General features: G+C 42.6%; 1 long non-coding RNA gene across 4 annotated transcripts in view; it reads right to left on the bottom strand.

Annotated features, from left to right (window-relative positions):
• Nucleotides 1-25504, bottom strand: part of LOC146760925 (uncharacterized) — a 43864-nt gene that overhangs the window by 14643 nt on the left and 3717 nt on the right. Inside the window, exons 2-4 of one of the 4 annotated variants that reach the window (XR_014945068.1) lie at nt 19585-19659; nt 17584-17685; nt 778-5606 (exon numbers count right to left, since the gene is read on the bottom strand). This is a non-coding gene — a long non-coding RNA (uncharacterized LOC146760925). Of the gene's footprint in view, nt 1-777; nt 5607-17583; nt 17686-19584; nt 19660-25504 lie in introns of those variants that run through there. The other 3 variants (XR_014945069.1, XR_014945070.1, XR_014945071.1) reach the window with 3 other exon arrangements.

Here is a 25504-nt window from a genome sequence, read left to right as displayed (position 1 = left end):
CCACTGGTTCAGAGTTTTGGGGACCTCCATGCACAGCAGCCAGAATGGCACCCAATATTACCATGGGGTAGCCTGGTGAGGTCACCCCAGCCCTTTCCAGGTGGCATTTTGCCCTTAAAAGCTCTGCTGGAATTTTTTTTGTTTGTTTTTTTACTTGGATGTACTTATTTTTTATGCTTGGATTTCAGCTCCTGCACAGATTTCAGTCTGTTTTCATGCTGAAATCCAAAACAAATTGATTCAGTGTTTATTTCACAAATGACTGACTGGGAAGCCCAAGCAGAATTCCCCCTTCCTCCTCTTCTTTGAGCCTGACTTCTTAACAAATAAAACACATGATGGTTATTGTGTTTGCACACCTGTGTCCGTGCACAGGCAGGTGTGGATATCTTTTCACTGTCTAAGTGTTCTGGTAGAGAATTGCTCCTGGGGGGGGGGGGCATGAAGTTAAATCCTGGAGGTATAGTGAACAAAAAACCACCTGCAGTCATAGTGGTTGGAGAACCTGCAAATGACTTAGCGGAGGTGAGGGCTGCGCAGATGGAGGGAGGATCAGCCTTTCTGCTTTCCATTCCAAGAGAATTACTCCAATGGTTTGATGAAGTGTGGAATTACACTTTTCAGCTGATGTTCCAGCAGAGCCTATAGTAAAGACTTTGGATATTAGAGAACTTTTTTTTCCTGGTTATGAGTATTTTTACTTTTCATCCATACCGAAATGCAGCTGCACAGAGCAGAACTGATTTCAGGCAGAGTAAGAGTTGAGGCAACACAGAGTCATGTTTGTAACCCCAGTTTATTCTTCATTAACATCAAGCATGTCACAAACAGCAATTTAGAGGCATTTAAGAGGGAAGTCATGCACATAATCTATCCAAATACTCAATTTCAGCAAAGATATTGGCAAAAAACAAAAAAAGGCATTTGTACCTCAACTTTATTATGTAGATGGGAATATCACTTATTAAAGGGGTGGCACAGCTTTATGATTTATTATGACCACATGACTGTAACACTGTCCCTCTAAGATGGCTGTACAGCCCCATTCATAGATTGCTCAGTATGAGAGTGTGTGTCTCATGAATTACATCAGTGTGGTAGAAAAGCTGTATTTGCTGGGGGCACTCATGGATGCGACCAACAGGTTGGGTGCAATGCGTGCAGATGGATTTCACTGCAGCGGCTGAAGCTGTAACAAAGCAATTCCATTCTGTTATTCAGATACCTCTCCAGGGCTATGAATTACCTGCCTACTGCACAATTTCTCTCTCTTCAGCGAATAAAAACCTTCAACAGGCAGTGCTATGGGCAAAATTAGCTGCCAGATTTAAACCCTCATCTGACCAAACATCATCTGTTTTGTCTAAGTCCTCCAGTCCCCACCTTATGGAAAGGAAAAAAGACTCAGCGAGAAGTAGAGGGCTGTTTTGCAGCAGAGAAATTAGGAAATATGCCTGCATTTATCTAGCTCATGAAATCTACTTTCTTCTATTTAAAAAGCTGTTAACCTCTTTCAATCTAACCCGTACTTTTTTTTTTTTTTTAACATACATATTCCTCAGGACCTTTCTGAACTTATGAAATATTCATCCCAAATCTTCTGTGTTGGGATATGAAACCAACACCTACGCTCAGATCCTGTTGTTCTGCTCAGACTCATCAGAATTCACAGCCAATCCTAACTGAGATTCAGGCTCACAATCCTGAATTTGGTTTTCCAGTTATAAAAAATACGCATTGCATCATATGCACTTTGTTTCCTAACCCCCAGCTCTTGAGTTTAGGCTTGGTATCTAAACAAAGGGTTACTTACATGTATGGAATTTAATTGCACTAACTCCATGCCAATCTATTACACTCGTTTGGTATAAATCTGGGAAAGGTTGTAAGTTAAGCAGGCAGTAACCTGAGCTCCATTCCTGGTTTTGCCACTGGTCTGACGAAATCTGTATTTTGTTGCTCTTATTATTGGTAGCTTGTAACCTTTCTTGCATCTGAATGTGACCTCAGTACAAACACCATCCGCAGATGCTGTGGCAATGACCAGAGGCTGATCTGTGTCAGACCCTTCAGACTCTCCTGGAATGCTGGCAGTGGTAGTAAACATGCTCAGCACAGATACATTATTTGTTGTGCAATCTGCCATGTTCTTTAATACAGCGAAGGCAGGAAGATGAAGCCATACTTGAGCTCAGACTGCTGCCATGGCTGTCTGTTTGGGATCACTGGTCAGTCTGGCCAGAACTTGGGTTTATACACAAACAAAAACCTCACCTTACTGTCTGTTACATGGGCAGTTTATTCCAAATACCCTGTTTTCCCTCTTAAAACAGGAGAAAAAAAACAACAAAACAAAGGCTCGTTCCTCTGAGTGCTCCATAGTCCTCTGACACAGGAGGTGCAGTGTGGTTACTGCATGACCCCTCTGTTCCCGCAAGCAGTTCAGAAAGCAGCAGCCTTGTCTAAATAAAGACAGCCTTGGCGAAGCACATCGTTCCAGCCGGTGATCACTGTCAAGGCAGTATGCGGTCACAGCAAGGCCACGGGGCAGGAACGGAGAGCAAAGAAGCAGAAAAGGCATTTTTGTTGAAATAAACATGAGAGAAAATGCAGCCCAATGGTGAGAAACACATGTAGCTACCACAGGGAATGACTCGTTACTATGTCTGAAGGAATATTTGTTTCTAGACAGGGTCCTCTCTGGAGCAGGGGTTTTCAGCCCATGGCCTTTGTGCCCTCTCTGAATCTCCAGTCTAGTTCTGAACAGAAATATAAGCAGAAAGATAACAAACACACGTATCCCCTACATTCATAGTGCTGCTGCACACAGGAGCCTGTGGATATTCACTCCCCAGAATTATCTGATTTGCCAAGAAAAATGGTTATGTTAAAGTTGGATTTCTGCTTCACTAAACCCAGAAGTGGCAGAGAGGTGGGCACAGAGGGCCCTCCCTGCCAGCCAGCTGCCAGCCCCACAGGCACAGTGCAGTAGCACAGCAGTCTCTGTCACAGTGAAGGGATGCTTCTGGCCCTGCACACAGTCCTCCTTCTGCACAGTCTCTAAACTCATTTACTTCTCTATGTCAGTACCTTGGAAAGCAGAAACCAGGTGCAACAGTTCCAGCACTGTTAGGCACAACCACTGGGTCAATACAAACTTTAGATCAGATGTAACTCCAGTTCAAGGCACCTACACATTCTGTCTGTGGAACTTATTACAGTTCATTCTGCAAATGGGCTTGCCATGCGGGCTTTCTTCTGAGCCTGTCCCCACAGAGCTGGTAATAAATGACACTTGAGTGCTCCTTCTTCTCCAGAACAAGGCTTCTGCTGCCCTACATAACGTATAGAAAAGTATAAGCAGGGTGATGGGAGATATTTTCATTAAGAAATCAGTTGAATACAGCTTTAAGGACAGGTTTCTTTACTGAGGGTGTAACACATTCTGCTAAATGCTGTTTGCATTGTGGCTTCTCTGAAATTCTCCATTATACAACACCCATGTAAGCAATAATTCTGTTAATCTCAGTCTGTGACATAGCTGTGATTTCTTACAGAAGCTACATATGACAAACGGACAACAGGAGTAATAGGCTGAACAGTGCAGTGCAGATCAAAGAGCCTTTACTCTCGCTCCCTATGCATCATCAAGTTCTTGCAGAGATGCTCAGAAGATGGAACCCTCAAGGGGTTTTGGTTCTCAGATGCCTGACCCAGAGCTGGTGTTAAAATTATCTATAAAAAAGCAAGGTCACATCATTCATGCTGCCCTACCAAGATTCAGAGCACGGTCCCATGGGGCACTGGGGGGTATGTGCAATTAGGGAAGAAAATAGAAGTGTTCCCATCCTTTGGTCAGAGAGGTTTTGTGACTTCTTTTCATAAATGAAAAATACTATGTGATAAAGGAAGTGATGTAAACAAAATCCAGTTTCTAATTTTGTGCTGGATTCCCACTTAGGCTTCTAAAAGGAACAGTAAAAAAACATCCAGCCCAAGTTCAGGAATGAACAAAGTGGAATAAAGAGGCACATACCATAATTAATCTGGGTTGAAGTCCCTGCAAAACAAGTACTAAATTCAACAGGATGAGTAAACCATTACAGTTTGGCATTTCGGAACATTGGCAACAAATACACTGCGAAGAAGTGATTCATCCAAGTAGTTGGAGAAAGGGAGCCATCTAAAGATTCTAAAGCTGCTGACCAACATAAACAGGTTACAAATTCAGTAGGTAATAGTGCAAATTGGAGAAAAACAGGGAGAGGAAGAGAGATAACAAGTCACAGTCTGAAAAGTGAATAAAAGTTTGAATGGGGAAAACATATTTGGTAGTTCGAACTGGGACATGGTCCCTTTTGCTTAATCACATGCAATAAATTGTGCCAAGAGGATAATGCGTGACATGACGGTAGGCAAGCAGCTTGAGAGAGACTCAGATGGAAAACTGAGTTCTGAATAACTCTGAGCATACAGTAATTGTCAGATCTGTGTCCTCACCAGGAGTCATACAGGCATTCGACTTGTGAACTCTGAAGAAACCCAGACAAAAATGCTGCACCCACCCCTCACTAACAGAGCCCATCAGGCTGCTCTTCACTGTGCTCCTAAGCTGATGAAAGGTGACATAACTACATCCAGATGTTCAAACGTTGCAGTCTGAAGCCTGCATGTTCATAAGTTCATGAGCTTAATCAGCATGAAATACATCATGTAGCGCTGCAAAGGCATGAGTAACTTCTTCTTCAGCTACCAAAACAACTGATGCCACATGCAAGCACTTAAAAATTATAAAATGCCTTGTTGAGATGGTAGCAGGTAACAGGAAACTTTGTTTGGTGTGCAATGCCTTTTCTTGAGGGAATTTTGCATCCCAGTATCATTTATTTCTTCTTCTTACAACAACTTCTGTGGTAAGGGAGAGCACTTGCATGAAAACAATCAGATGTGCGTAGCTTTGCAAACACCGGAGCAGGATATTGCTCCCAATGGCAGAACTTATTCACTATTGACTATTAACTGTCTTTGAGACCTGAAGATGAAAACGGTTACCTGGAAGCCTGGAATATTGCCACGAACTACAACACATGTTTTTTGCAGCGTAAAATGGTGTGGTTTCTCCCTTAGGTTCAAAAAATAGCTGTTAGTAAGAAAACTGAAACAGACTGAGGTTGTGAAGCACTGATAAATGCTTGTCAAACTCTGCAAAGCAAGGACACATCCTGAGCACCACCACACCTCCAGTTTGTGTCCTTCCCTTCAGGGCAGCGGTGTGTTGCCACTCTGCACTCCAGAAGAACACACCCAGATCTCAGAGGTCACCATCGTGTGCTGTGGCTGCTACTGGAGCTGCTGTACACGTTATGTTGAAGGACATGTCTTAGTGAGAGCTGTTGGTGATGGACGGCTGGAATGGATAATCTTGTAGGTCTTTTCCAGCTGTGGTGATTCTATGATTCTATGACCAGGTACAGAGGATGTGTGGTGTTCCTTCAAGCATTTACCAGGGAGTCCTGTGCTCTCCAGGCAGCACAATGGAAGCACCCAGGTACACTGCAATAGAAGGAGCTCATCTGGATCAGTTGAGCCAGGTCCCAGCTTGCAATCTGCAAGAAAATATGGGGTTAAATGCCCAGTGGGGACCTACCAACCGCCAGTCAAGTTTCCAGGTAGTCAGAAGGGGAATTTGGAGTCAGCATTTGGGATTACTGATGCTGGCAGAAGAAAGGAAAATATCTTACTAAGGAATTCAGCCTGGGGTAAGATTTTTTTGGGAAGAACTTTCTGTATTTGCACGCCCGGTGCATATTGATTGTGTGCAGCTGTGTACAGCAGCTGAAGCATATATCTACCTCTTGCCTGAACAAAAGTCATGGTTTTGGACAGCAGTTACTCTGGCAAGCAAGTATAGAAAGCTGACGTGACTGTAGCTGGGTGGCATAGACACAAACCAGAATTCATAGCTAATTGCTAGTGTAGATTTACCCTTTGTCCTTATTATTTTGCCGTTAAACAGACATAATAAATGCTGTCCGTTACTTAAATTTATTCTGAAGGAGTCTAAACTTCCCCATTTCGCTCTTTAATCATTTTCTGGCATACGCTTTTGTCCTTCTTTCCAAAGTGCTTGTAATAAATAAAGCTCCTGAAGCAGTTGCAGCAGTGTGGTGTGTTTGTTAGCCTATACGTCTTTTTGTCTCTGCTGTTCGTTTGCTTTTCAAACATACAGCCTTTGTACATCAGTTTAAGAACATCAGTATTTAGCAACTGCATTCTGCATCAGATGTCTTATGAAATGTCTGCTATGAATTCAACTCTGATGTTAGTAGCAGTGTCAGTGGTGCTTGTGCTATAAGGCAAGGAGTCAGGGCAATGCTAACTTATTGTCACCTTATCTTCAATAAGTGAACATGAATAGAAGGCATGTGCTCATATATGATGTAGATTTGGGGCACAAACAAAAATTCATGATATACCATTCAGGCCTAAGTTTTGCTTTTCCCATAAGTACAGTCAAATGCTTTAACAGGTTGTCCTCAGTGGCTGTGGAGTCTTCATCCTTGGAGACGGCCAGCACAGCTGGGTAGCCTGCTGTAGCTGCTCCTGCCTTCATGCAGGGGGTCTGAACTAAGCAATCTCCATGGGCTCCTTCCAGTCTCAACCACTCTGGGCCTCTTCCCTCACTTGAAAAATACTAACAAATGCTGCATGTGCTGTTTTATGTATCATTTTCATCCATTCCTTCCTTTGCTCCAGCAGCAATTAAGAGTCTTTATTTACAACATTCTCTCTTTTCTTTTCTTTTCTTTTCTTTTCTTTTCTTTTCTTTTCTTTTCTTTTCTTTTCTTTTCTTTTCTTTTCTTTTCCTTTCCTTTCCTTTCCTTTCCTTTCCTTTCCTTTCCTTTCCTTTCCTTTCCTTTCCTTTCCTTTCCTTTCCTTTCCTTTCCTTTCCTTTCCTTTCCTTTCCTTTCCTTTCCTTTCCTTTCCTTTCCTTTCCTTTCCTTTCCTTTCCTTTCCTTTCCTTTCCTTTCCTTTCCTTTCCTTTTCTTTTCTTTTCTTTTCTTTTCTTTTCTTTTCCTTTCCTTTCCTTTCCTTTTCTTTTTTTTTAAAGCATGCTGTGGTTTTTGGTTGGAAAATTAGCAGAAAAGTTCAAAAAACTCAGCTTTCAGCTGCCTGAATCATTAATGAATCTGTCCACCAGATGATGTCACCTGCATGTTCACAGGCAGATGCAAAAGAAATTCAAGGCTTTGGAAGAAATTCTTCACCATGAGGGCAATGAGGCACTGGCACAGGATGGCCAGAGCAGTGTGGGTGCCTCATCAGTGGGTTCAGTGGGGCTTTTGCTAACATGTGAAAGGTGTTGGAGCACAGGTCTCATGAGGAGCAGCTGAGGGTGCTGGGATTGTTCAGTCTGGAAAAGAAGAGGCTTAGGGAAGACTTTAAAGCTTTCTACTGATAGGATGAGAGGGAAAGACATCACTATACATGAGGGGAGGTTCAGGCTGGATACTGGGAAAATTTTCTTCTCAGGCCCAGGATTGGGCTCTGGTTTTCTGGAGAAAGATCTCAAAGAGTCTCAGGTTGTGTCTGCTCTAGATATTGCTTAGATGGTGCTGGGAAAATCTTCACATTTTCACAGGAATTGCAAATCACAGTCAAAATTCTGAGGAACTGCAAGGTAATGTCATACTCCCTGATTAGGTTCCAAGCACTCAACACAGCTAAGATTTCTAATGCAATTCCTCCACATTCTGCCAGAGCCACACTGCTTGGTCCATCTGTAAAGCAGGGGAAATACTGCATGACTCTTAAACACATGAAGGAAAATATCATAATTATTCCTTGACTGCTGTTCTTAAAATATGGGGCCTTGAGCTAATTTCCAGTCACCTGCTCCTAGCTGACAGTGTTACCATAAGCTCTCAAAGGTGCACTTGGAGCGTCTTTTGTACAGTCAAGCTAAAAAAGGCTCTGATTTGTGAAAGAAAGCAACCAGCAGCACAAGGAGAGCTCACTGAAATACCTGAGAGGATGTGAAAAACAGCCAGCTAACCTTTGCTGGTTTCTTTGGCATGATGGTGTTAAAAGCATGAGAATGTTAGTCTGGCTGAAAACAAAAGTTGTTTGATGGCTAGAACTGAGTCTTTCCCAGTGTATGCAAAGGATAATAAAACAAAACACCAGGAAAATATTGCATCTCACAATCATGGCTGTAACATCAAACTTTCTAAATAATGCCTGATGATTGTGTTCAATAGATTGAAAAACAAACAGGAGAAAAAAAAACCAACAACTCACGTGAGTATAAATAACACAAAGCTGGAAACAATTAGGAATAATGTCAACAATTAAACAGATTTTACAGCAAGAATGATAAAATAATTCACAAACTTCTACTAGCTAAACATGCTTTATGTGATTTGAGGAAACATCCCTTGGAACAGGACAGAATGGAGACCTGGGAAGCCTTGGTGTGTCAGCAGAGTGGAAGAGTGATACAGTAGCAAAGGTGGGAAAAGGCCCTTTCATCCCCCATTTAGGATATAATTAAGTTGGCATAAAGCAGAAATAAGGTAGCTGTGAATCAGAGTTCTACTCTTCTGCAGGGGTTATCAAGAACTGTGTATTCTGATAAACCATTCCTACTTTCTCCTTGGCAACATGACTTTTTCAGGACAATGTCAATATTTAAGAAGTGAATGTAAACACTGAGGCAAGAAGTTGTAAGCAAAAACTTCAGATGAGTCACTGGTGTGTTTAAGGATGTTGTGAACCTAGAGCGCCAAAAAGGCCAGTGCTGTACCAATGCTCTCCTTGGGTTCTATGGGAATTTTGGGAAACACAGGAGAAAAAGAGACAGAAAAAAGAACGTTTGTACATCCTGTGGGCAGCGAAGGCGTCAAGAATTTCTTCTTCAGTCTTAACAGTGGAAACTGTAGGCATTCATTTATCCCACTTCAAGGCAAAGATACCAGTGTCTGTCTAACTCAGCTATTGTACGGGATAAATAAAACCCTCAGGTGCTCTCCTGACTTCACATCTGCTGAAATGGTCACCAGGTGACATGAGGAACTGCAGCACAGCACCTCAGTGTGAGGGACCTGGACCCGGGGTGCCCCCCTGAGGATGGCAGTGCTGCAGCACGAGGCCGTGCAGGGATGTAGAGGAGTGGCCTTAGGATGCAGCTCCCCCAACTTCTGGAAATGAGAGTACGCCTTTACTTCAGTTGATGGCCATGGAAATCATGCACTTGTGTGGAGAATGTGCTTTACTTGCTCATCTTAACCATTACCAAGGACAAGGAAGCTCTGCTTTACAGATTTGAAGGAAGTCTATGTTGTCACCAACTGCATGGCATCATTCAAGTCAGTTTTGTTATGGTAACACAAAGCAGTGACAGCCTCCTGGTACTTCTCACCCTTCCTTCCTGTATGATCTGCAACTTTCGATTTTCACCAGTTGCCAAAAATGATTTTGTTAATGCTGCTAATTTTACTATCTGTCCCAAGCCACCCAGTTCATACTGCCTTCAAGTGATGGGGCAAGTTCCAAGATCAGTGTGCCCCGGTGGGTAGGAATGCCGCATTGCAACACCGGAGGCCCTGGGTTCGAATCCCCCCTGTGGCACAAGTGGTAGAAGTGCCGCACTGCTACACAGAGGTTCGAATCCCGGGGGGTTGGACTCGATGATCTCTAAGGTCCCTTCCAACCCGCACGAGACTATGATACTATGATCAGAAAGCAAATAGACATTTAAGAATCTCTGTACCTAATTAAAATCTCCCTAATCTTTCTACTTTTATCTGTATTTATTCTGCTAATTTTGCAGCTGGAATGAGCCTAAATACAAACAAAGCTTTCTATGCTGCCCATCCAAATGGACAAGACCAAAGGCTTCAAGGAAATATGCTGAAATGGTTAAAGAAAATATTCAGTTTGAACATCCAGATGCTACTCATCCTTTCCTATGTTGTCTCTCATACAGCAAGGCAGTGGAATCGTAATCTTCTCTTGATGGGAGTGACTGAAATACCCAGCAGCCATTTAGATTACACTGTGAAGCTCACTTCTATGAATAAACAGTGAGATCTTTGCATTCCCAAACTCCCTGCTTCTCCTTTCCTATCTAAGTGCAGTACTAGGTAGCCCACTCTGGACAAAGTGCATCAAGGCAAGAGTTCTTGAAAGACAAATTAATTCTAAAATGAATGAATGACAAATGAATTCTAAAAATGGATGAAAATTACTGCAGTGTTCCAGATAATGAAATACTTGGGGGGAAAAAAACAGTTTACTTATATAATTTTGTTTTGAGAATGACTAATACATCATTTCTATCAGCTCCAATACATGCAGGTACAAATTAAGACACAAGGTAAGAGAAACTTCTGTTCTTCCTGAGGCTCCTAGCTTGAGACAGTGAGGTTTACAATCTTCTGTGTCTCTCTGTGCATTAATGGTCTTTGTCTGTGGTTGGCTGCCCAACCATGCTGGACTCAGAAAGCAGAGTTTTGTTGTGAAGAATTTTCTTATAACACAGCATGAAGTCTGAGTCACCTGGGTCATCACGGCCCTCTGAGTCTCTGTGGGTAGTCACTATAGTCAGTCTTTAGTGAACAGGACAGCACAAGGTAAATTGCATCAAAGTGACTGAACTTTTACCAAAATAAAAACATGTGAAGGAATATTTCAACATCCACTCATCACAGTTTTCTGCGTGTATGTCACTGCAAGATGCTGCTATGCTACTATATAATTATCACGCTCATTAGTGCTCTTTTAAAGTAACCTAAATCTACTTAGTGTGCTAACTGGCCTTTCAGTTCACAGAGCTGTACCACCTACTGTAAGCCCTATAAATGTCCGACCACTGTGGTGCAATCCCGCTTCTAACAAGGGAAAGGCCACTGCTCAAAAAGCTGATTTTTTGCATTTTTGTCTCTTGCATACCCTCCCTGTCTCTGACACAACCAAGAAGAAGGCCACTGTCATCTAATCTGGTCTGAAGCACAAGCACACACAACGCCTCCTATTTTATGATGGTGTTGGCCAACACCATCAGAGGAAGATGGAGGTGGTATGGCATCAGGAGTTGGACACTCCTGCCAGGATTCATTTGGGGCTGTGTGACAGAGGGCAGAATAGGGGCAGTCTGACAGAACAGTGCCTTGTGGGAGTGTGAATGGAGCAAAGGGTGGAACTGAACTCCTCTGTGAGGAAAAATATACATTCATTGATGCTCACTGAATGTTTATGGAGCCCTGAGTGCAGCTGTTGCCACAGTGAGGCAGTGGGTGCTGTGCTTCAATGGTGGTGACAGCAGCATGGAAGACAAGACGTTGTGGATGATCATGCAGATATCTATGAGCACAGCATGCACAATCGTGTTCATTCCTAGTGAAAATGCCCAGATGATGGTGGTGACTACATTGAAAAACTTTTTTTTTTGAGCTGAGAACTTGCTCTATCAAATTGTGTTATTGTGCTTTTTTAATCTGTTCCAGTTTCCATGGGAATAAAAAGGGACCATTACTTAGTATGCCTTGGTGTGCTCATATACTGCCAACAAGCTCAGTAACTGCTCATGGACTTAGACAACATTTTTTATAGAAGCTTCCAGTCCTGATTCCCTTTGTCTGCAGTGCTGAAAAGTTGACTGTTTCTCTTGATAGCCCATTCCAACAGAGAGCACCACACTACTAAAAACCCACATCATGCTCCTGAAGTGCACTTTCCCAGTTTGAGTTTTCAGCCTTTACATTTTGTTATGCCTCTAGCAGGCATAAATAATTGCACAGCATGTTCTTTCCAGGAATGTCTCCAGTGATATATCTCCATGATAACTGTTTCATTTGTTTCAGACAAAATCCATGGAGAAAATTAATGCTTCTTCAGATCCGGTTCTCACTGTGCAATAATCAGCGCCCCACACTGCACTCAGCACAAAGCTGTGAGCCCGAGCTTGCATCAGCTCTGCTTTAACACCTGTCTGTTACATAGAGACACTCTGATTTCCATGTGTCCAGTGATGGTGAACACACTGCTGGCATTGCTGCATTCAGAAAGCTACCCTTTAACAGATGTACTTTTGTCCAGGTCTAACCCATCCAGTTCCACTTCCAACTTGGCTCCCCATGCAACATACCCACCAACTTCTGTTCGTGCTTTTGTGAAAAATAGTAAGGCTGTGTCTGAAAAGTTATCAGACAATTTGACAAAAACCTGTGTATTTGGGGTGAGAGGATGTGGGAGGAAAGAAGGAATAAGCATCTCTTCATTTTCCTCTTAAATGCTTCACATTGCATTTTCATGTTCCTGTATTCTAATCTTTGTAATAAAATCTATAATGTTGGATTTGTGTGTGCAAATAGGACAGGCTTCGTACTCCTAACTTTGCACCTCCGTTGTTTTCTTCTTTCAACTAGACTGCTTGGGCTTTGACCTTCAATCTCACCTGCCAGCTGCTGATCCCTAAACAGCTGTACTGGGGACGGCACTTCAGCTGTCAGCTACGAGACACTCTTTTTCCATCAGGATGAACTCTCTCTCTGCACCCCATGCATAAGCACGTAAGTCATCACACTTACAGAATATGGTCAAAGTAGAAAGCTGGCATGTTAGAGCACTCAGCTTTCTGACACATCCAGAAGACCACATGGTCATCCAGAAGGGAGAACTATTGTTTTCCCCTCCACACTCCACTCCCCATTACTGTTGGATGGGCAGTTATTTTACTTCTTGCAGATGGCACAAGGTAGGGGTTTTCTGCAGTGGTACAGGAGGAGGGGATGATGGTGAGGAGAGATGACTGTTTGGGTTTTTGTTTGTTTCTTTGTTGCTTCTGTGGTACTTTCCATGTTGATACAGCATGAGGGTCACAACTGCATGTTCTTCTTGGGAAAAAAAAAACCAAGGATAAGGATGACTGCCCTTCAAACAGCAGCATCAGGGACAAACATTTGTGTTTCTACAGACAGCCCACCAGTTTACTTAATAGAAGAGAAGCTCTGGGCTGGCTTGTGAAATGGATGAGGCTCAACTATTTTATGCCTTTCAAAAGGGGATAGACTTTGCTCCAGGACTTTCCAGTGTGGAACAGAAGCACAGACCTGTAGAACAAATTCACAGGAACAACAGATAGCAGAGATATATCAAGTCATTATATATACTTTTGGGTGTTTTTTTTTTGTTTGTTTGTTTTTGTTTTTTTTGTCACCCGATCATGAGATCCCACTCAGAAATTCACCAGACCTCACTGTATAAAGTAATAGGGTTGTTTTCTCCTCTTTCTTTTTACTCCTACTGGAGGAGGAACAGGATACATTTATGCACAAGGAGTTTTCTTTCTTTTATTCCTCAGACTATCAAGTTTAAAGGTAAATCAAACGCTTCTAACCCATGTGGCAGTTTTCATTTTGAATGGGATTCTGGCCCCCATTAGGCTCTTCATTTTCCTGCCATCCTAATATTCTTTCTTTGCACCTGCTCCAATCTGATTTTCAATTAGTAAATCTAATTCTAAGATAAACATGTTGGAACAATGGCACAAGAAAGGGTTGTGATACCATTTAATTGCATTTATAATCTGGCTTCTCATGCAAGTTGTTATTTCTCAGCTACCTCTGACAGAAACTCTCACATACAACATAGGAAATACACACCTCAGAAATACAGTGAAACAGCACTTAGGGAAATAATCCCCCAGAGAAGAAACAAAGAAAACAGCAATGCCGAAGTAACAATATCCATCTATTTCCTCCTCCTCAGCTTCTTGTGCCAGAATTATCAGTACCCATCAGACCTCACACAAACAAACCTATCTGGTCTGTAGGCTGTAACATTGCCTTCTGCTGAGGACACAGTGCCAGGTGATAACTTTGATCTGCCAACCACTGCAGACTCCATTCATTTATTAATTTCCTTCCCTCATACTAGGCATAGTTCTGCAACCAAAGGTCATCCAACTAAAACAATCTGGCCAGTGCCCAGCACAGCAGTGCTGACCACAGTTCAGACATACTGATGCTGAAAGTTTATGCCTTAGCACTACCAAAGCTTTTATCACTTGGATTTTTGGCTGTTACTTTTTACATCAGCTTCTTGAACAGAATGGAATATATCTTTGCCTACAAAGTTTGGCAGGTGCCTGTTACATGCTTATTAACTTCATGCTTGTTCCACTGACCAAGATCGTTGTCCATTTGTCATGGGGTTATCCCCAGACATATAAAAATAAGGAAAAAAAAAAAAAAAAAAGGAAGGTTCACCACATGACCTGGGCCACACGCTCCAGGAGAGGTGGAAGGGCAGAGAGCCAGCAGATTGCTTTAATAAAGAGAAAACACAATGGCAATGATCTGAGGAGGAATGAGAATTGACTAAATGTAACCAAATCAAACAAAAAGAAAGAGGGAAGAGTACCCAAAATAGGAATCAAACCACAACAGGGCAAGGGCAGCACATGCTTTTCTCCGCGGCTAGCTGAGATGGCCAGAGGCAGAAAGCGGCTGGGGTCCAGTCCAGCATCCCACTCTGCTTCCTCCTCACACCAAGTCCTCCCAGGATGCTGCCCCTCCTCTCCAGGAACCCAAAATGGCAGTAACATAGAACGAGAACATGAACTCTTTAACTGCCACTGTTCTGCATGATGTGCTGATGTGGAATATCTACAGCAGCAACAACAATCACAAAACCACAACATCACTCTGAGTTGGTGTTGGTTGTTGCTTTTATTAACAGCTAATTACTTAACCTCAGATTAGAAAACCAGTGGCAATGGTTGCTGCTTGACTTAGTAGCATGGCTGTGTCTGGAGACAGGTCCAGCTCAGGTATTTAACCAAAGTCATGCAATAGGACCATAGGAATGTAACTACCTCTGTGGTACAATGCAAGAACAGAGAGAGATTATGTTTTCCTTTTCCTCAGTCCTACTTTCACCTTTAAAGCAGAACTCTTTTACTTATGTAAGTTCTTGCACTACAGATCTACTCCCACTGTGTGATCAGAGTCCCATTGCTTCCTTGAAGGGAGTCTTCTGTCCTAGTCTGCCCAAGTTTCATGTCCCCTACTGATAGACCTCAGTCTTTACTGAACCTTTTCCTCTTTCTTGTACAGTTCTCGCAGAATTAATATCTAGGCACAAAACAAACCTGAAAGTGCAAATTCTTAGACCATCTCTAAGGGAATTTGGAGAATAAATCCTGAATTATTCTTTTTTTCCTTACCTTATATATCCTTTTGGGTAGGAAAAAAGAAAAAGAAAAAGAAAAAAAAGAAAAGAAAAGAAAAGAAGTCCTTCCCTGTTCTGTTGAGATAAGAACAGTTTTACCTGCCATGTAAATCACAGCATCATTTCCCTACCCTGTCCCTTCTTTTGGGTAAAGATATCCATTCTCCAGTATTCACAGTGAGATAAGGGAAATACAGCAAAATACTAATGAAAAAGATGATGTGTTTGTAAGCTGAATGCTTTCCAAAATTTAACAACAAATCAATACGTGTTATTCTTATGGCTACAGAACAGAGAAATGCTCTTTAACCTAATTAAAGCCACGCTGGGTCTACAACAGAGATGTGTGTAGTCCATTACCTATTGCTTAATCAACACACAGCAACTCAACTGTTATCAAAAACAGATTTGTGTACAAGTAACTGTGTCCAAGCAAGTCAGCTGCATCAGAATGAAGCTGGAGGAATGAATTTTGAGGAGATATTCACTGATTACTGATTTCTCCTGAAAGAAGACTTACCTATTTCATACCATCCAGCACCAAAGAGTGGAACAGCCTAATCGCCACTCTGGGAGTATGATGGGAGTTAATGTTTGAATCCAAAACAGAACACTGAATCATTGACATTTTAATTCCATTTGGCTCTGGCAAGCCCTGCATTGCCTTGCATTTAATTTCATTTTGTAATGATTATGTTTTCATGGTTACTCAAGAAGTGAGGCATAGCTTCTTCACCCAGAGAACTAAACTTTGGATGTGGTTCTTTTTGAACAGACACATTACAAGAAAAATCATGCTCTTTCTGTTTGGTATTGCTTTAATTATCTCTTTATCAGCACAATTGTTTTCTTTACTAATAAATCAATGTGTGGACTAATGAAAGAAAAGCAGCACAGGCTGTATGATGAGGGTTCAAGACACTAGGCAGTGACTGAAGAGCAAGGCAAAAGCATACATTGCTTTGGCCAAGGTTTCATAAAAATAACTCATCTGCTGTGTCCGAACATCTTATTCACGAGCCCAAGAGATCCTTGACAGCGTAGCTGGTAACTCATTGGCCTGCATTATCATTCATAGAATTTGTTAATAATGAATTGCATTTGGCAGCACCCACTACACCAGGAGGTTTACATGAATGGGTTTATAGGAATGGGTTCACACTCTTTACAGCATCTCTACAGCACACTAAGCCCCCCAAGGAAGAGTGCCCCAATGATAGAAGATGAATAGCACTGCAGAATACAAGGCAAGAAAGGGCCTTAGCGACCAGATAACTATCTATTTACAGCAGTTAATCACAGCTAACCACTCCTGACAGACACACATCCAACCTGTCTTTAAACACAGACAGTAACAAATAGTCCACCACCTTCCCAAACAATCCATTCTAATGATTTCATTGTCCTTTGCCACTGTTTTACTCACTGTCGCGCTTTTAATCAATCTTATTGCAGTTTGAATACATCATTTCTTGCCCTATCTAGCATGAACACAAAGAACAAAATATTCCCTTCCATACAAGAGCATTTTACATATTTGTGAGGAGTTATCTGTCTTTATAGGTTATGAAGACAGGTACCAGGATCTCTAATCACATAGCAGGTACCTGTGACAAGCTGCTGGACTTTTTGTCATAGTGTGCAGTCTCTCCAGCCACCTTGCAACTTCTTAGGAGAGTAGTCCCAACCAGATGTTTTAACTGAGGATTTACCAAAACTAAATTAAGACACAAGATCACTTCACCTGTTCTGTTGGCAATATTCTTCATTAAACATTGTATGATCAGTATCTTTGCAAACTGTAGGTCTCTATTTTGTACTGGGTTTGTACTCCATTATAACTCTCCATCCATCTCTGGGGACAACCATTCATTCCCCATCTCAGATCTCAGCACTTCATTCCTCCTCCCACACTCTGCTGTTCTATTTTTGCCATCTCTACTACATCCTACAGCTTCCCAATCACGCTTCCTATTTGTCAAGGGTATAAAGAACTCTAATACTGCTTTTTACCATCTGCCATGCTTTCCAGTTTCTTTAGCTGCAATGTTAATACACTTCTCATTTCATCCCACAGCACATTAAGGGAGACGCTGAATGCAGCCAATCCTAGAACAGAGAAACTGAACTCCCATTTGAAACATTTCACCAAAAATTATTGATAAATGCTTCCATGGTACTGGTTCCAAAAGCTCCTGGGCCTGATAAGTTTCCTAGTAACCATGTTCCCCTATCTTGATTATGACCATATAATTTTAAACCACTTTCAGCCATCCTTTCAACCTATCATGTCTATTTAGCACACCTGACAAGAAATACAGAAGCTTCAAAATGACTTATTTTGAGCACCTTTCATGTCAGTGGCTGTTCTCTTCCGTCGTCTTCCAGTACTCCCACTCCAGTCCTGTTGTATTTACATACAGCAAAGTCTTCATTGAATCATGGGTGATACTACAAAATTCAAAAATCAGAACAAAAAATAGAATCAAATGACAGCCAAGAAGATTACAGGGTTGGAGGGAATGTATTTTTTTATCATTGTTGTTGCTGTGCTTGTTTCAAATTAGAAGGAATTGTTTTTAGGAAGAATGGTGGCAGCTGAGCCAACAGCACGGATCTATTCCAGCCAGACATAGGCAGGCAGAAGCACACCACAGAATGTGGAATGGTGGTTTCATTCTGTCTGATCACAGCACACACAAAACTTTGTCATGTCAAAGTCCTACCTTGAGCACATGTTGTACCAACATCAGGAATGTGCTCTGACTGCTGATGAACCCAAGGCTTCATAATGCACAAAGGCTCACCACCAGGCAAGTGTTGTAATCACGGTTCGATTTTGGAGCTCTCATTCTTATTTAACCATGAAACATGATCTGCTTTGAAATGCTGTTTTGTTTCTACAGTATTTGTACATCATCCAAAAACTAAAGAAATATTTGTTTGCAGATGAGGACAGCAACCATTTATAGGCATCCTCTTGACCTCTCTGTGTTAGCTGGAGCTGGCCAGACTCTGCTTTCCAAGTTCAGCACTGGAGCACTGCATAACCCAACATGTCACATTCAGGGGACAGAACTTGTGTGATCCTATCTGCCAACAGAGCTGTGGAACTCCTAGCTTGTGAGTGAGGTTGAGCAGCTGTGATAGTGCTGAGTTCATGCAGCACAGCTGTTTGCAAAATTCATGTGTTTTTGTGGCCTTTCAGGACAGGTCACAGAGGAACACAGCGCCACCACTTACACTAAAATTCACTATATTTCAGCTTGCTGCTCTCCGCAAATGTCTACAAAAATAAGAGATTACAAAAGCTAATTTCATTGCTGTCAGCTGCAGAGGTAATTCTGTCATCAGAAATGAAAAATGAAGCAAAGTGAGACAAAGCCCAGGTCTGAAATCCTACCTAGACCTGAAGGAATGCTGTGCAACGGGGCGGGGGGGGGGGGGGGGGAAGGGCATCTCTCATCACAGAGAGCTGTGCAGCTCCTTCAACCAGGACAGCACCCCTGTGCTCTGTGGGCCAACCAGCGAACAGAGTGTGGAGGGCAGAAGCTCAGTCCTCAGACAGTCCCTGAAGCACTTCTTATTACCCATCCTTTTTATGCAAATGTGAAAATAAATATGCAGTTAATTCAAGGGGTCTGGCACATTGAATAACTAGGAAGTTTTGATACCAGACAACTGCAGCTGAACACTGACAGAATAGGAAAGGAAAAACAGTTTGGCAAAAAGGAAGCAGAAATGAAGGGAGGATCTCAGACAAATGATGCAGTAGGAGGACTCCTGTCTTGCAGTACTGTGCTTTCATGGAACTCATGGATGGGTTCCAATAGGAAGAGTGTTAAAAAGGCAAGAATATTTGCATATGTTCTGTAAGCAGCTATATGTTATTGAAACAACAGTAGTTCATTACATAGAATCAAACTGAATATTATCAAATTTATTTATCTAACATTTATTTACCTTGCCATCTTAAAACCATCTCACCAGACAGATGTAACTGTCATTCATTTGTATAGGTGTATGCAACAGAGGCATGAATAGGGTGCTGCTCTGGTTGAAGTATCTACACAGACACATACATTTATCTGTATGCATGGAGGAGCACATCATCACAGCAGTCTTTAAAATCAGGTTAAAGTGCCTTTGGGAATCATTTAACCACAGCTGATTCACTCTGGGGAATTGGGATATGTAGAAGATGTCTTATTACAGCATTGTAACAGACCAGAGAATTGTCTGTGGATGGGGGTTACAAGAGAAATTGTGTAATGGGGGAAGGAAAAGGCACAGAGTAAGGCCAGCACTCCAGATCCCACAGCAGAAAACACAGATCACTCTTTTTTTTACCTGCCAAACTACAGCAGATATCTCCGTGCTTCTGATGGAGAGGCAAAAGGGACGGTAACAGCACGGAAAGTAAATCTGAAAAAAAAGAAGAAGAAGGAAAAAAAAAAAAAAAAAGAATAACACTGAAATTCAGACCATTTTCAGATTACACTTCATAATATTCATAGTCCTAGAGAAAAGCTCTACCATTCAGCTGCACCGCACACAACTTGCTGGCAGTTCCCCCATCTCAGCTCTGTGCTGGACCATCCTTCTGGGAATGCCACACTTCATCTGAACCTCTCATGGGTGCCACAATAAGAAGAAAGCCCACACCCAGCAGAGTAATATCAGCAGTGGGCGTCGCTAAAACTGCAGGTCCAAAGTGTTGTAGATGGGCCTTATGGCTACACACTGTCTGTGCTTTTTTTCTTCTGGGAGCAATGAGAAAAGCATTTGTGCAGGTAATGTCACCTTCTTACTTTTGTTCTGAAATGACAACTGAATGCATTTGATGCCTGAAATAAGGAGCACAAATAATACTCCATCAAGGGGAAAACATATTATGGTTGTGGAGAATTCAAAAAAATAAGTGGAGATTAGAGGGCCATTAAGTCTCTTGCATTGGTTTTAATAGCACTAAGTCACAAATATTCCTGCATTCTGATGCACTGTCTTTCACCGCAAATTCTAAGTGCAGACTGTGGGACTGCTCAAGAGTAACAGAGCAGTAGGTCAGCATTCTGAAAGACCCGAGAGAACCATACAGGAGAACTAAAAAAAGTAACATTTTAGGACTATTTGTTCCACTGTTAGCAAATGGAGAAACCTCAGAGGAAGGCATAGGTGCAATTCCAAACTGCAATGGAGGATGTTAGAAATAGGGAGCCTCTTGCAGATGAGGAGCTCTGCATTGTATCTGTGGATGTTCCCACAAAGATCATGAATGATCAATATAAACCCTTTGGTGATGGTCTTAACTTTATCCAGGTTCAATCTGTGCTGTTTATTCTGGCCTCATACATCTATTCATAGCCTCCATGTCCCTATGCTTGCTTGTCCACGTGCTGCACTGTCTCATAGCCGATGCTCAGCATCTGTGACACAAAGGGCTGCACTCAATGACCTCCTGATGAGCACAGATACACCCTAACTTGCAGCCAGGGCTGCCACTGCCCAGAGCACCATGAAGAGGAGCACCTCACCATAAGGTGGGGGGAACAGGGCAAACATCTGCTAGGAGCAGTGCTGCAGCAGGAACAGCCCCCAAACACCTGTGTGAGCTCTGCCATCCCCATCCATGAGAGAGCACAACTGACCTGCATTTCACAGGGCAGGGATCACTTGGTCAGCCGGGCACAGCTGCCAGATATTGCAAACAGAAACCACTCCTTCCTTCCATGCAGAGAAACTTCTGCCTCCCAACGATGGGAATCCATCCATACATCATGGAGCACCAATTGCAACTGTTTCATCAAAACCACCAACAGACACAAAGCTCAGTACAACAGGAGCAGCAAAACTGTAACAGGCTCAGGCTGCTATCCCAGCCCACAGGCGCTGCAAGCCAAACTGCTGCAGAGAGTCCTGAACAGGCTTCATTACTTGCAAAGATGGGCTGCTATATACTGACAAACTTCCGTGTTGTGTTCTCTGGAGTGTAGTAGCACTGAGATGGAGGTTCAACAAAACCTCAGAATGATTTTACTTTCATGAAGGAATAAATCCTGGAAGGTGCTGCTGGACTGCCACCTCCTATAGAAAGCAGCTGAAGAAAATGGATCTGAGCTGCTTTACTGAATGTATCTGTCCAATTAAAGCAGCACGATGTGGGCAAAATGGAACCTCCTGCCTCTAGAGCTCACTTCTGATTTAAAATCAGCCCCACCATTCATCTGTTCACAGTGACAGTGTGATTTCTGTCTCTCAGGAGACCACATGATCTCACTGCCAGCGTCTCATTCCTTCAACACAGTGAGGTGGGAGATGCTGTGCAGCTGCATTCACTGCCCATCATCAGACACATTTAGAGCTCTTCTCCTACCAGGATTTTCATTCCTCCTTCATCTCCCTCCTTTCAATCCTTACTGCTTTGATTCAGCTTCACACCAAACATTTTTCTCCATGAACACTGCTTGGGAACCACCAGACACACCACCAAGGAGTGATGGCCAGGCTGCAGCCCAGGCTGCTCCATGTGCAGGGAGAGCTCCTGCAGCTAGCACCACACTGAGCACAGCACCCTCACCATGCAGGCCCTGCAGGAGGGTGCTGCTGGAGCAGGCACACCCTGCCTCTGCCAAGCTCCTCAGGAGGTCTCACACCCCCCCTTCAGCTCCTTCCTGCACAGATGTCTTCTTTCCAGGATGAAAAGGTGCCATCCTGAGAGGCTAAGATGCCTTGGCCATGATGCTGGTGCCTGGTTTCGTTGTTGCAGTTTCCTGGCTTGCACATATTTCCGAGTTTTCCTTCAGTGTCAATAGAGGTTTCATTCTACCTTCTGGTTTCGCTTTAATTTGATTTCTTTGGTTACTTTCCCACAGGTTTGGGATTCCTGCCCAGCACACAGATCTGTTGCATTTGCCATGGTCAGACAGTAATGCCTTACCATGATAAATACCACAGATGTACAGGACTGTCTTCTTCATGAACTGTATTTCTGCCTCTTTCCTTTGCCTATAGATGTTTAGCACAGCACTGAAGGTACAAGGCAGTTCAGGTTAGGACAAGCAAAGCATGCCAGTGGTATCTCAGCACAAATCTTCCACTTCTCTAAGAAGATCCTCCCCTACCTCAAACAGCATTCAGTGATGACTTTTAGAAGCCAGCGTAGAATTCATGGATCAAGAAGTTGCATACAGATTTCACCTTGAAGTTGCAGAGCATCCTCTGCCTCCCATGGGCCCAAAGCACCTCCAGATGGCTCCAAGGGGTCACTGCAGAACATTGCAGCATTCATTGCCACCCTGCTACACTCCACAAAACTGTCTGCAGCCCTTCTGCTGCTGCTGGAGGTGAGAAGTTGGAGCTCCAGGTTCAAATCCATTGCATCTCTATGTGTGCAGTGCCACTGGAAGAGCTAGCTGAGAAAAATAATTGTTTAATCTTTACAGGTCATGATGTTTAAGATCAATACGAAGGCTTCAGCTATAGGTTAAAAAAAAGGCAGTCGTACATTTCATTTTTTCCTTGATTGCTTATTTATGTGTTGGAATTTGCTTGGAAACCAGAGAACCAAAGCTCCCAGTAAAACTAATGAAAGAGCTAACTGTCTCTCCTCAGCTAAAGGGAAGACATCATTATATGTCTTTATGTAACAGCAGCACAGATAAAAAGCCATTGCTAAAGACAAAATACGGCTTTGCATGTCCTGAACAAGAGTTAACCATGGTGAAATCAGATGCTGTCAGAGGAAGCTGGCTGCTGACACTGTGTGATACTGCAGCATTGGCTTTCTGTTGGAAGCAATTGAAGAGCCCAAGGAGTTCATTGTATACCTGACATGAGGAGAGAACAGAAACAGCTCTTCAGGTCATGGAGCTGGTTGGAAAAATGTGCTTGGAATCTTCTAGTTATTGCTGCCCTTTGCTGTGTTTACAGAAGCAGAACTTTTAGCACCTGTAAGTAGGAAGGAATGAACAGAGGAAAGATTTGACTTCCATAATCATTTTCACCTCTTAACAGAAACAGTTCTGTAAGGCTTCAAGTACTGCCACAGACCAAGAACCAGCACTATCTGAAAGCAAGCTGTCTTCTGAGCAGCACCATCACCCAGTTTCTTTACCAGTGTTCATTCCACACTCCTTTTTATCTCTCCCAAAATCCTGATATGTGCTGGTGCCAAACCCACCCATGTTCTCTAATCACTTTCTCTTTTTCCATTCCATTGAGTCTCCTCCATTCTCCTGATCATTGCCCTGGCAGCTGAGAGCTGACTAGCCAACAAGCCAAGCAGGACAGATGCACCTGAGCTCACACCACATCCTCCCTTTCCTGGTAGTATTATCCTCAGATAATCAGTCTCTCTCACCATCACCACTGATTGCACAGAGCTGAGAGCAGCTCATTGTCTGTAGGAGCTCTGCTGTTCAGCCACGCCTGAGTGAAGGGAGGAGCTGTTGGAAAGGGACAGGGGAGGCTGTTAATAAATAGGAGTGAGCATAGAGAAGCAATATAATTCTACAAAACCCTTTTAGGGAACCAGGTTAAAGAGATGTTGACAGCCAGCAGCTGTTACACTCTAAGCAAAATAATGTTGTCATTTAGCAAATAGAAAACAAACACGGTGCTCTGAAACATCAAGAGACAACAGCTAAAAAACATCCGTTATTCATGTATTTGAGAAGAGCACTGTGGAGTTATGAAGTATTTCTGTTGAGCTGCAGTCACCTGGCATCATGAGCTGAGCAGTGTAATCTGAGCATCATCGGTTAATGACAACCCTTCAGGGGTTGGCAGCACTGCACAAGTGCAGACCCAACTGAAATCTGAGTTTAACATTTACAGTTCCATGTTCCCCTCTCCTTAAAGCAACTATTGCCTCTTCCTGGTGAACATTTTAGCTCATCTTTCTGTACAAAACAACTTGTGATGTTCAGTAAGAATATGCTTTGGGCTTTTTATTAACAATTAATTGCTACCAGAACATGACCTTGCTTGGTTGGCTTTTCTCTTGTTGAATGGGGCTAATTATGTAACTGTAGCCCCATGGACCTTTATCTGTAGGATACCAAGAGAACTGAACTGAAATCTGGGTAATGGTAAGTAAGTGAAAACAAAAAGATAACCGGTGTTTCTGTGTTGTTTGGATGAGTTTTGTTTTTAATTAGATCTGAGGTAAGTCTAATAGCCTACTGAAAGGCCAGAGGAGGATAGAGATTGGTACCTCTTCAGTGCCAATCTGTGCATAGCAAGGAAAAATACAGGTACAATATTTACTGTCTGTAGAGTTTTAATGAGCAAATAGAGATAAGCATATCATCTTTGCCTTCTATGTATGAGAGAGCAATTCTAATGGTTAATAATTATTGGTAGAAATAAATAACTGCTATTACTCAAAATAACTTTGTGAAGTACAAGATGTGCAATTACCATGCAGGCAGACTATTTTGTTTCAAAATGTTACGTGTCTTCATAGTAAGCCATTGATAGGATAAGATTTAATTACCAGACTCAGTTATTTCTTTTTTCAAGACCAAATGACTTCTGGAGAAAGAAGTGAAACAGAAAAGTGCTGTAGAACCAGCCTGTTATGCACTCACCATGAAGCCAAGAGATCCCTGTTTTATCGTTCAAATAAGGAATTATCTCAGTAAGAGGAAAGCTTTTTTTCCCGCTTAGGTATTTAAGTGGTAGAAGCAAAACCAGCTCACTTCTCAGCTCCTCGGTGCCCTTACTGGTGTTAGGTCTCCAAGTTCGTTAAATGCCCCCAAGCATCAACATGAAGGGAGAGAAAGGAGGGTACAGCACCAAAACTGGAAAATGAACCTCACTCACTCAGCTTTCCAGCATGCCCAGACAGGCAGGTCTTACTTTGATGATAATTACAGGTTTATGAAGTATCCCCCTCCTCTGTATTTCTTTTTTTTGTTGTTTTTGTTTTGTTTTTTTTTTTGTTTGTTTGTTTTTCCTTTCCTTTGTTACATAGAGCTTTGATTAGCACTTAAGTCACACAACAATTGTCCTCAAGAGAGAGGAGTTCTCTCAACTAAGATTTCTAGACAAAGAACTTCTGCAGTCAAGTGATGTCCTGCAAAACAAAGCTGTCCGAGGCAGTGAGGGAGAGGGCCTGCAGCCTGCCAGGCACAGACACTGCCCCCAGTTCTGCTTTGCCCTCTCTCTGGGATGACCCCTTCCTTCCACAGTCTGCTCACCACTGCCTTTCAGACCAAGTTGTTTGCTTTATGGCCACTGGAAGCTCTAAGTACTCAGTGCCTCTGAA

Source organism: Coturnix japonica, chromosome 4 (assembly GCF_054131305.1).
Source record: "Coturnix japonica strain WE chromosome 4, WE-NBRP24, whole genome shotgun sequence".
NCBI classification, from domain to species: Eukaryota; Metazoa; Chordata; class Aves; order Galliformes; family Phasianidae; genus Coturnix; species Coturnix japonica.
This window is presented reverse-complemented; position numbering and strand designations above follow the sequence as displayed.